This window comes from Cucurbita pepo, chromosome LG06 (assembly GCF_002806865.2).
Source record: "Cucurbita pepo subsp. pepo cultivar mu-cu-16 chromosome LG06, ASM280686v2, whole genome shotgun sequence".
Classification (NCBI taxonomy): domain Eukaryota; kingdom Viridiplantae; phylum Streptophyta; class Magnoliopsida; order Cucurbitales; family Cucurbitaceae; genus Cucurbita; species Cucurbita pepo.
Genome location: NC_036643.1, coordinates 8,841,983 through 8,855,090, shown reverse-complemented (window position 1 = coordinate 8,855,090; position 13,108 = coordinate 8,841,983). Strand labels below are relative to the sequence as shown.

The 13,108-nt window shown below is 37.6% G+C and overlaps 1 non-coding gene across 1 annotated transcript; it reads right to left on the bottom strand.

The window, feature by feature from the left end:
• Positions 1-9,603: 9,603 nt before the first annotated feature.
• Positions 9,604-9,677, bottom strand: TRNAI-UAU. Its single transcript has one exon. It is a non-coding gene; the product is annotated as a tRNA-Ile (tRNA).
• Between the last annotated feature and the right edge of the window lie 3,431 nt (positions 9,678-13,108).

The following is a 13,108-nucleotide window of genomic DNA, read 5'->3' as shown; positions in this document are numbered from 1 at the left end:
ATTTTTGATTGAAAAAGAGCCTGAAATTTGCCGACACCTTCGCGCGCATATGTTACTTATGCCAAAGTGATGCACCAACGTCTGCATTGACTCAAAATCCGGTTTCAATCCTAATTCGACATCACAGAACCTAAATTAGATGTTTTAAATAATTTTTTTTTAATGAAAATAATATAATCATAAATGTACAAATGATATGTACAATAAGAGCTCGTTGCTCACATGTTCTTTACAAATTAATTGGAGGGGAGGTATACGTACGCCGAGTTTTAAAAAAACTCGTTCAACGTTCAACTGCAAACCCTTCAAGTTACTACAAGGATCAAATATGTTTTTAAGGTTTGGTAGTTTTGTAGCTCTTAATGTTTGAGCATACTTTCCTAATTTAAGTCACGCATTGACTTCGTAGACCAGCGCCTTATCCATTGGGCCACGGAATCATCAATACATATATATATTTTTTATGCTCAGCTCGAGCTTACTACCAGATTGTGGTTCCCACCTTGCTTCTTACCTTCTTTCATTGTATGTACCTTTTAAATAAACGAATTCTCAAACAACGATCACTCTTTTGCCTTTATGAGAATCTTCAATCATTGCATTGTCACGATCCAATTTTTTAGAATTCGAATCTCAGACCATGACTAAGAGAAAAGACAAAAGCAAATAAAAATAAAAATGAAAGTATAAATGCATTCAGCGATTTAAAGTCATACAACACCATAATACAAAATCTAAAAAACATTTACAAAACACATGTTACCAAACAAGAACTAGAGCGAGATACAACATAATGACAATAACCCAAAAAAAGAAAATGAATTTACGCCCCAGGTTGACACTTCTTTATGACACTTCTTTATGACAGTACAACTCTCTAGCACCTCGACCAATACTTCAAAAAAAAAAAAAAAAAAGTGTGTACAAATATACTCAGTAAGCTATCTCCTTGCAAAGTCTATAACCTAGTAAGTTACCTCAGGTTTTACTTTGGGCTCTAAGAAGTACAGGACTAGGTTACGAGTTTTTCCTTATCCCAAATGTATTCTACTTATGTAGTCTCTCGTCCCCTCTTATGGTTGGTTTATACTATCCATAGCAGTGGTGTTAAGGATAGTTGACCGTTCATTATAAGGCAAATATCTAGATATTTTCCTTACATTACGGGTTACCATATTTGCCCTTTTATTAAATACAAATATATTGTATTCATTTATTACTCTTTCCTTTTATTGCTATTTCCATAGTATTTGTAATTTACCATATTTCTGTATTCTGTAAATGATTATAAATAAGAGACTCTCATCATTCAGCAAACATTTACATGGTATCAGAGCCCTTTCGACCCTGATCCTTTCTTCTCTATGGCTTCCGAATCTTCTTATCATCTTCTTCCTTTCAATATTCTAATCCATATGATCACCACCAAACTTTCTTCCTCCAATTATCTTCTTTGGAAAAGCCAACTTCTCCCTCTCCTTGAGAGTCGAGACATGCTGGGCTATGTTGATGAAAGTATGGTTCCACCACCTTGCTTTGAACCAGAAACCTCCTTAACACTCAACCCCAAATATTTGGCATGGAGAACAGCTGATCAACGACTTCTCTATCTCCTGCTCTCCTCTCTCACTGAGGAAGCCATGGCTATTGTCGTTGGTCTCTCTACTACACGTGATGTTTGGCTTGCGTTGGAAACTACGTTCAGCCATCAGTCGAAAGCTCGTGAACTGAGACTCAAGGATGACTTACAGTTGATGAAACGTTGCACCAAACCTGTTGCTGAGTATGCCCGTGCCTTCAAAAAAATTTGTGACCAACTTCATGCCATTGGCAGGCCCGTCGAGGACATTGATAAAGTGCACTGGTTCCTTCGTGAACTCGACACCAAATTTTCAGCTTTTTCTACTGCTTAGATGACTCTCACCCCTATCCCCTGTTTTGCAGATTTAGTCTCTAAAGCTGAAAGGGTGAGTTTTGAGTTGTTCCAGCGCTCCCTTGAGTCCTCTGCCTCCACTCCTACAGCATTCACAGCCAATAATCGTGGTCGCACCCATGGAAGGCACCTTACTTCCTTTACCAACGAGCGAGGTCGTTCTTATTCTCACAAAAACAACTCTTCTAATCGAGAACGAACCCACTCAAGTTAGGGTNGGCCATTATGCTGACCGCTGCAACCAACGGTATGTTCGATCTGATTCTTCTCATGCTCACCTTGCTGAAGCCTTTAACACGTCATGTTCTATTGCTGGACCCGATGCTGCTGATTTGTTTCTGGACACTGGAGCTTTGGCCCATATGACTACCGACCCATCTATTCTGGATCAGTCTAAAAATTACACGGATAAGGACTCTGTGATCGTAGGAAACGGTGCATCCCTACCCATTACCCACACCGGTACTCTTTCTCCTGTTCCAAATATTCAATTATTAGATGTCTTGGTTTTCCCTCACCTCACTCAAAATCTTCTTTCCATAAGTAAATTAACGTTTGATTTTCCTCTCTCCGTTACATTTACTAATAATCTTATTACTATCCATAATCGTCAAACAGGAAGGGTGGTGGCAACCGGCAAAAGAGATGGAGGGCTATATGTGCTGGAGTGCGGCAACTCTGCTTTTATTCCAGCCCTTAGAAACAAATATTTATGTGCTTCATATGATTTATGCCATGCTCGTCTGGGTCATGTGAAACATTTTGTTATTTCTTTTTTAAATAGAAAAGGTCATCTTTCTCTTACGTCTTTATTGCCTTCTCCATCATTATGTAATACTTGTCAGCTTGCGAAAAGTCATCGATTGCCTTATTCCCGCAATGAACGTAGGTCGTCTCATGTGTTAGATCTTATTCATTGTGATCTTTGGGGTCCTTCTCCCGTCAAATCAAATTCGGGTTTTCTTTATTATGTTATTTTTATTGATGATTATTCTCGATTCACTTGGTTTTACCCTTTAAAATTTAAATCTGATTTTTTTGATATTTTTCTTCAATTTCAAAAATTTGTGGAAAATCAATATTCTTCTCGTATCAAGGTATTTCAAAGCGATGGTGGTACCGAATTTACTAGTACTTGTTTCAAAACTCATTTACGTAATTCTGGCATCCACCATCAACTCTCTTGTCCATATACACCTGCTCAAAATGGTCGTGCTGAGAGAAAACATCGTCATGTGACTGAGACTGGCTTGGCCCTTCTCTTTCACTCTCATCTTTCTTCTCGTTTTTGGGTTGACGCCTTCAGCACTGCAGCTTATATTATCAACCGGTTGCCTACTCCACTTCTTGGAGGTAAGTCACCCTTTGAACTCCTTTATGGCTACACTCCACATTATGACAATTTTCATCCCTTTGGTTGTCGTGTTTATCCTTATTTGCGTGATTATATGCCTAACAAGCTTTCTCCCCGCAGCATTCCTTGTATTTTTTTGGGTTATAGTCCTGCTCATAAAGGGTTCCGCTGTCTTGATCCGGCCACCACTAAGCTATATATCACCTGTCATGCTCAATTTGATGAAACCCACTTTCCTGCTATCCCTAGCTCCCAGACCCAACCTCTTTCCTCTATTCCTATTTCAAATTTCTTAGAACCACATTTTCATCATATTGATTCATCCCCCCCTACCACTTCATCACCGCAAACTCCTCGATCCAGTTCATCCCCGTGTGATATTTGTTCTGACCTTGTAGATGAGTCTGTGCAGGTTGATACTTCTCTTGCAGGTTCCACTTTGCCACCCTCGACTTCTAATTCGACCTCTATTGAACCTCCTGTTGATTTCTCTTCTTTGGGCACTCATCCTATGATCACACGAGCCAAAGCTGGTATATTCAAGACTCGTCATCCAGCAAATCTTGGTATTTTGGGCTCATCTGGACTTCTTTCTGCTCTTCTTGCATCCACTGAGCCAAAAGGATTCAAATCTGCGGCTAAGAATCCTGCTTGGGTGGCTGCCATGGATGAAGAAATTCGAGCATTACAACAAAATGATACTTGGACTTTGGTTCCTCGCCCTGCCAACACCAACATCGTGGGCTCTAAATGGGTGTTTCGTATTAAGTATTTGCCTGATGGATCCGTCAAGCGTTTCAAAGCTCGTCTTGTTGCCAAAGGTTATACTCAGATTCCTGGTCTNTTGGTTCCTCGCCCTGCCAACACCAACATCGTGGGCTCTAAATGGGTGTTTCGTATTAAGTATTTGCCTGATGGATCCGTCAAGCGTTTCAAAGCTCGTCTTGTTGCCAAAGGTTATACTCAGATTCCTGGTCTTGACACACTGAAACTTTCAGTCCGGTTGACAAAGCTATCATTGTCCGTGTTGTGCTTTCTATTGCAGTCACAAATAAATGGCCTCTTCGACAACTTGATGTCAAGAATGCTTTTCTCAATGGAACTCTTATTGAACGTGTTCATATGGAACAACCTCCTGGGTATATTGATCCTCGATTTCCCACTCATGTTTGTCGATTAAAGAAAGCCCTCTTTTGCTTAAAGCAAGCTTCTCGTGCTTGGTTTCAGCGTTTTAGCTCATTTCTTCTCACACTTGGGTTTTCTTGCAGTCGCGCTGACACGTCCCTTTTTGTCTTTCATCAGCAATCTAACCCTATCTATTTGCTTCTTTATGTTGATGACATTATTGTTACAGGCAACAACTCATCTCTCATTGACAGCTTTACTCGCAAGCTTCATTCTGAGTTTGCTAACAAAGATTTGGGTTCTCTCAGTTACTTTCTTGGTCTTGAAGCTTCACCCACTCCTGATGGTCTCTTTATTAGTCAGTTAAAATATGCTCGAGATATTCTTACTCGTGCTCAGTTGCTCGATAGCAAACCAGTTCACACTCCCATGGTTGTTTCTCAACACCTGGTTGCTGATGGTTCTCCTTTCTCTGATCCTACTCTTTATAGATCTCTTGTTGGCGCCCTTCAATACTTGACTATTACGCGTCCAGATATTGCCTATGCTGTCAATTCTGTCAGTCAATTCTTGCATGCCCCTACTGCAGATCACTTTCTTGCTGTCAAACGTATTCTTCGCTATGTCAAAGGAACACTCCACTTTGGTCTTACCTTTCGTCCATCCACTGTTCCTAGTACGCTAGTCGCTTATTCGGATGCTGACTGGGCTGGTTGTCCCGATACTCGTCGTTCTACATCCGGCTATTCTATTTATCTTGGTAACAATCTGGTTTCTTGGAGTGCCAAAAAGCAACCTACTGTCTCACGCTCCAGCTGTGAATCTGAGTATCGTGCTCTTGCCACAACCGCTGCTGAACTTCTTTGGGTTACGCATCTTTTGCATGACCTCAAGGTCCCTATTTCACAGCAGCCCTTACTCTTATGTGACAACAAAAGTGCTATTTTTTTGAGCTCTAATCCCGTTTCTCACAAGCGGGCCAAACATGTTGAACTAGATTATCATTTCCTTCGAGAACTTGTTATCGCTGGTAAACTTCGCACACAATATGTACCCTCTCATCTCCAAGTTGCTGACATCTTCACAAAAAGTATTTCTCGACCTCTCTTTGAATTTTTTAGATCCAAGCTTCACGTACGTTCAAATCCGACGCTCAGCTTGCGGGGGGGTGTTAAGGATAGTTGACCGTTCATTAAAGGCAAATATCTAGATATTTGCCTTACATTACGGGTTACCATATTTGCCCTTTTATTAAAGGCAAATATATTGTATTCATTTATTATTCTTTTGTTTTATTGCTATTTCCATATTATTTGTAATTTACCATATTTCTATATTTTGTAAATGATTATAAATAAGAGAACTCTCACCACCATTTAGGTGTGGTGGATTCAGCAAACATTTACAAGTGGTTTGTCATATAATTGACTTACGTAGTTCCTCAAGCTAGTTTATATTCTACTCACAATAGTGGTTTCTCATGCTATCTACTTATGTAGTTACTTGACCTATCTCAAGGAGGATTATATCCTACAAATAGTAATAGCTCCTTGTATTGTCTAATGATGTAGTCTCTTGTCCCTTCTCACTGTACACATAATAGTTACTTATGTCATCTACTATTATAGTTCCTTGTCGTCTCTCGAAGTTTGTTTAATCAATATACACTAGTGACTCTCTAAGCCAACTATTTATGTAATCCCTCATCCCCTGTCAAGACAGGTTTTCACACACAATTACGATTCCTTAAAAGGACCTGTTAACACTGCTAGTGGTCTCATTTGTTCTCATACTTTTTCTTGGGTGCCATGGAGATCTAGGTATTGTAAGAGGTTCTCATCTCATCTTGCATTTTCAAGTTACTCGAGGCAGCTCCTTGGTGCTAAACTAGTCTTCAAGGTACACTCAAGTCTGGACCTCTGATCGCTTCTCACAATTTTAGAGTGTTTGGTCTACTAAAAACCTTGTGTGCAAACCATTGTAGCTGTGGTGCTCTAATCTTAACTATATTCATGTATGCGTACTTTGTTAGGGAGATATTCCTATCAATCACCTAAAACACAAAAAAGATACTCTATTCATTCATACATGTTTATTATGGAGATATTCATATCAATCACCTAATGCACAAAAATCATAACCTATGTATTCAAGCAAGCTCAACTAGGAGATAACATTCATCAATCACTCGAAGCATAGATCACAATATCTCATCCTCCATTCTAATACAACGAAAATCATTAAAAATAGGCAAACAACTCAATTTCTCTTCCTAGTGGTTTTTATTTTTATTTTTATATCATAGTTATCGTTCTCATCCAACGTTACTCAATTTAAGTCATAATCATAGATATTTCAACCATGTAAGGCAAGTTATACTTGCATGCTAGCTCATCTTGACGATCCCTATAGGTGTATTAGTTGCTTAAAGTCTGTGTGATTACTTATTGGAATGAAGCGCGTCCTTCCAACCTTGCTTTTTTTGTTAGTTGGAAGCTTGAAATTTGTGAAAAACTCAATGGTAGGTCCTAATACAAGTAATCACAATTGACATCAAGACAAAAAAGCCAATGGAGTAAAAAACTCACCTTCAAACGCCTACATGTGCATTGGAAGGACTCCCACTCGCATGGCCATGTACATGTAGCCACTTGTCTAAGGTGGGGAGTATACATGCTTTCAACTTTCCATGTGGTGCAAAATTTGATTGGTTCGGGTCAACTGGTTCAAGTTGGCTGTTTGCATAACGCTGCATGTCGCATTTTGGACTATACACGCTTCCTCTCTTCATGGCTGACACATGTCTCGCTCTTTGAATGTCGCATTCCTCCACTTTATGGCCGACACTTGTCAATCTGCATGTCGCACTTTGGACTATACACGCTTCCTCTCTTCATGGCTGACACATGTCTCGCTCTTTGAATGTCGCATTCCTCCACTTTATGGCCGACACTTGTCAATCTGCAATTCGTCTTCTTCGATTAGATTTTCGGATTATTGCAATTTCTATATTCCTATTTTCTTCCAATTTTTGTATAATTTCCTACCAACTAAAGTTAACAATATTCTTCAACCAGAGTTATAGAGTTATAATCATACTTTTTAATATATTACAAATTGGTTGTTGGTTCTATCAGGACTTGAACCCGCAACCTTTAGCTCATAAGACCAACGCTCAAGGTGGAGAGGTGCTCGAGAACTGCATTGTCATAAAGGGGTGTCTTTTGGAGTGTCAGTCCCATTTTACATTTTGGAGTCTTTTGTATTTTACATTTTCCATTTTGGAGTCTTCTAATTAGATTTAATCTTGAATTTAATTTAGTGGTTGACTTTTTATTTATTTATTTAAATTTATTGAATTTTTATGTTTTATTTTATTCTATTTTTATTTCTTTTGTTTGTTTTCCCTTTTTTAGCCTCTATCCAAAAAATTGAGTACTAAACACTTTCATAGTATATCGTTTTGATTGGTGTATTGTTGTGGTGCGTTTCATAAAAAATTTATGTACAATGACTAGAAGGAATTTAAAGGACTTAATTACACTTCCCAAAAACTTATTATTGGTTCCCTAATGAAAATTAGGATAAGTCTCAATGCATAATTGAGAAATGAGGTACTATGGAGTAAATTGAATTTAATAATAGATACTTATTAGCATTTCAATCTTTCTTTCTCCATGTTTACCTGAAAAAATTAGTGTGTTCGTTGTTGTGAATTTCTGAATATGACGAACTATCCTAAGATTAATTTCAGAACAAAATTGTAACGGTCAAAGCCCACCCGTAGTAGATATTATTCTTTCTATTTNATCCTAAGATTAATTTCAGAACAAAATTGTAACGGTCAAAGCTCACCCGTAGTAGATATTATTTATTGGGTTTCCCAGGGTTTTAAAACGTCTACCGAAGAGAGGAGAACGAAGTATTCTTTATAAGGGTGCAGAAACATGACGTTAGTTAAAAGACATCCTTATAAAGAATGTCTCGTCTGCTAGAGAGAATGCTTTGTCCTTATAATGAATGCTTTGTCAGCAGAAACATTACGTTAGTAAGAATAAGTTAAAACGTCTGCTAGGGAGAGGTTTCTGCACCTTTATAAAGAATGTTTCGTTCCCTCTCCAACCAATGTGGGATCTCACAATCCACTACCATTCCAGGCCCAGCGTCCTCGCTGACACTCGTTCCCCTCTCTAATTGATATGGTATCTCACATTACACCCTCCATCGTAGTCCAGCGTTCTCGCTGACACTCGTTCCCCTCTCTAATCGATGTGGAATCTCACAATACACCCTCTTTCGGAGTTCAGCGTCCTCGCTGACACTCGTTCTTCTCTCCGATCGGTATTATAAAAATAATACAAGAGGAATAAAAGTAAAAATAAAAGATTTGGAAATTGAACCTTATAATTGAACACTACCCTAACTTATAAGAGTGTCTTACCTGCTAAATTCAAATAGAATATGATTCTAATAAGGTTTTTTTTTTTTTTTTTTTTAAATTGAAACATGACGTTAGTTAAAAGACAAACAACGTTATCATTCGTGAAACTGACAGTTTCCGGTCGGTTCTCATAAGTGGAGGAGAGAAAAAGTATCCCGACAGTATGAATATAGTTTGTACAAAGCTTGAAACCATGATCCATCAGAGTCGTGTTTTAGAGGCCGAGCGCTAAATTGATGGTATAGTTAGCATTTCAATGGTCTTAATAAGAGTGTTCATATGATCTAATAACCCGATCAACTTAGACTATCGAACCCAAACTGTAAAAAATGAGCCAAAGTTGGCATATTAAGAGTGCTTGAGTGATGCGTTATGATTATGAAAGTTTGATATGTGAGTTACAACTCAACCCAACTTTTTTGTCAGTTTCACGGTCGGTTCTCATAAGTGGAGGAGAGAAAAAGTATCCCGACAGTATGAATATAGTTTCTACAAAGCTCGAAACCATGATCCATCAGAGTCGTGTTTTAGAGGCCGAGCGCTAAATTGATGGTATAGTTAGCATTTCAATGGTCTTAATAAGAGTGTTCATATGATCTAATAACCCGATCAACTTAGACTATCGAACCCAAACTGTAAAAAATGGGCCAAAGTTGGCATATTAAGAGTGCTTGAGTGATGCGTTATGATTATGAAAGTTTGATATTTGAGTTACAACTCAACCCAACCTTTAGGGCTCAACCTTAGTATTGGTTCTAGCGGGGCTTGAACCCACAACCTTCGGCTCATAAGACCAATGCTCTAACCAACTGAGCTATAGAACCTTGGATGCTTTAACTAAATCCATACTTAAATAAAAATAATATAATAATACGTACGAAAAAATAAGTTTTAAATAAATAGTTTCTTTAAAGCTAGATGCAAAATCGAAATCGTACCCATAAGTCGAAAGCTACCACGACTCGCATTCTCGAAAGCTACCACGACTATTTTCTCTAAATTGAGCGATCAAAAATGAAAATTTGCTCGAGAAGAGATTAAACTCATTATATTTGAAGAATTATCTAAAAACATTTGCCAAAAAATTTTTTTAAAAAAAAACTTCCAACAAAGATTTGTGGAATTAAATGGTAGTTTTTTGGGGTGCTGAGTTTCCTCAGACCTTTTTCCAAGCTCAGATGGAGACAAATAGTGTTTACGAATCTTTTGAGTACAAAGACCTAACCGTTGATTATGTTAAAGATATTTAGTACTAAATTGTAGTTTTTCATATATATCATATTTGATCTTTTATTATACGCAAATATCAAGATATTTGCCTTCCATTATGGCTTACTAGAGGTATCTCTCGATTTATTGCTCTTTTCATTTATTACTCTTTTCATATATTTGTAATTTAAGAAAACTTTCACACCATTTAGATACGGCGATTTTAGCAAATATTATCAGATTCGTCACGACACTGCGTCCGAATCTCTTTCTAGTGGGCTAGGATTTCGACACTCGCCAGAATTCTCGCGTTCTCCGACGACTGACGTAAATTTTATATTAGAAAAGAAGTATTGAGTGCACATGCAATTTAATGATTCATCTAGAAAATGTGTAATCTATTGTGCTCGGGTCGAATTCATTTTTTGTGGTACTATAGTTCACCTCGATTTATTATGCCTATGTCTAACTATTTGATAATTTCTTTTCTTACTAATTCCTTCATGTTGGGTTTAGTCTGCGATGTAGTTCGATTTATTTGAATTGACCTTCCTATAATTGAATTTTATGCATGCAAGTGATGGACTAACTCCTTTAATATCTACTCATTTCTAGTCGTGTCTAATATGATGCAAAATTAATGGTAAATTTATAGGTTTGTCATCTATTTCGTTAACTTTCTCTTGGCCGTGACTATTGTTGTTTATCGGTAGCTTACCCATTTGGATGTCAAAATTTCATAAGGATACTTGTTGACTCTGTATCACTGCATCATTCTTAAATATATACTCCCTTATCAGACTTTCCAAAAATGTTTCAAAAACTGCTTATCTTGGCGAGCTCTAAAATCGGAAGGATGATTCGTCCTGGGTTGAGCTTGCTGATTGTATGTATTTTGATTGTATTGAATGGTTCCTCCTTCTCCCTAGATTGTAAGTGTTCGAAAATGATTTTTTTTTTTTTTTGCTGGTAGCTTTGATTTCCCACGTAAAAAATTGTAACTAGATTACTAGGTCAAAGATCAAATGTATGCTCGTCTCCACCGTACACATAGGACTAAGTTGTTGCTTAGGTTACCATTGCAACTTGCATCGATGCTTTCACTACTAGTCCTAGCCCACGTTAAAGCTCGTAAGATATTAATCATCGAAGCTTACTAAGCATTGATCGAGGTTGATCCATTAACCTCCATTAATCCCTTGGCCTTTTTTCTTGAGTTACTCTTCACGTCTGTCTATTCACCATTATTGAATGCTACTCTTTCTAATATCTCATATGCGTTCGTTATACATTCTTGACAAAATGGCTCAATTTGCATAAGCATCCACTACTTGTTTTTGTGGCATTATTAAAATCCTTGTAAAAGATTTCTGTTGTTATAAAAAATCAAAAGCCTAAAAGAATATGCAATGGATGAAAATTGGATTGTATGTGTATTTTTTACCCTTAAACAACATACGTGGAATAAAAAAAATGCAAATGACGAAAATGAACAAAAGAATTAAACCAAGAATAATAATAATAATAGTTAGCAGGTACATAATTCAACCTTTGATACATGAACTTGTGTGCAATGTCGGTGCACCTGTGTCGTGTGACACTGTCCTTGAGAGACGCATTCCAAAGTAAGACTCTCGAGATACTCATGCTACAATGCTCTCACACACTGTGATACACGTATGTGCCACAAGGTAGCTCATTTAGGCACAGAGCTCGGTGGTGGTTGATAGCTGACACCATACCCCTCCCCCTATAGTACATTTTGAGACATTTTTAATTTTTCTAAAGTAGACGTCATTTACATGAGCAGTCATTCGACCCTGTAGAGAATCCGTCTTATATCTGATTGACACCAAATTTTGTGATCTTTCATCTTTCATATAGACAAATATAACTTCTGCATGGTGAAACTCATAACAAAACCTCGACTTCTAAGGTTATATCTCGAGGGCCCTACTTTGCCCTCTCTGAGCTTGTCTTTGACACTTTTTCTNACTTCTAAGGTTATATCTCGAGGGCCCTACTTTGCCCTCTCTAAGCTTGTCTTTGACACTTTTTATNTTTTCTGCCTCGTTCTTTCCCACCTTGCTTCTACCTCAACTTGACTTTAATGAACACTCTTCTGGGTGTGTTGGATGATACACCATTCTCCTCAGTCACATCATGTCACTTATCTTTCTCGACTCTCACATGGTCGGATGGACGCCACTTAAGGTTCGTCACCTTTTTTTGTTTGTGTGTGGGGCACAACCTACTTGTTTTCTTAGTGAGGTTGTTACATCAAACTTATGCAGGTGGGGATTGTGTGATTGACAATTCAGTTGTAACTACGCTGCACAACAGATCCTCCATGAAAGGGGGTGTAGGTTTACGCAGGTAGTCGTAGTATTTGACAAGCACACGAGGGGTCACTCCCCAACCTCAAGTGACCCAGTGGTACTCACCCCTTTCTTTATTTTTTTTCAGGTGGTTGATGCCACTGGTCAAGGTGAAGGGTCTCACAATTCCTTCACCTCCTCTGTCGGTTTAGAGCTTTGCAGTCACAGAAGGTGTCCCCTCGGAGATTCTATTGTCTAATAATGCTATAAAATTTTACTTTGAAACTCATGTATCGTGATCGCTTTTCCTATTTTGTAAAGTCACATATATACAAACTTGTGAACACATTGTGAAATTAATGGGTGTTGGATTGATTTTAATCGTGCGAAATTTGTTGTTTTTTTTTTTTCATTCATTCATGTTTTGATTGCATAGTCTCATACATTAAGTTTGTCTCCTTTCTAGATAATAATAACACTTATTGTACTAAAAAAAAAATAGTAATAAAACCATTTTGTATAATTTTTACGTGTATAATGAATATTGGTTCTAGCCGGGTTCAAACCGGCAACTTTTGAATCATAAGACCAATGCTCTAACCAACTGAGGTATAAAACGTTGGATGCTTNCATTTAAAAAAAAAAAAAAAAAAAAAAACATTAAAAGCTTGTTTGTTATTTACAAACATACAAATTTTATACAAATTATAACTTAGGTGAGTTGTGAA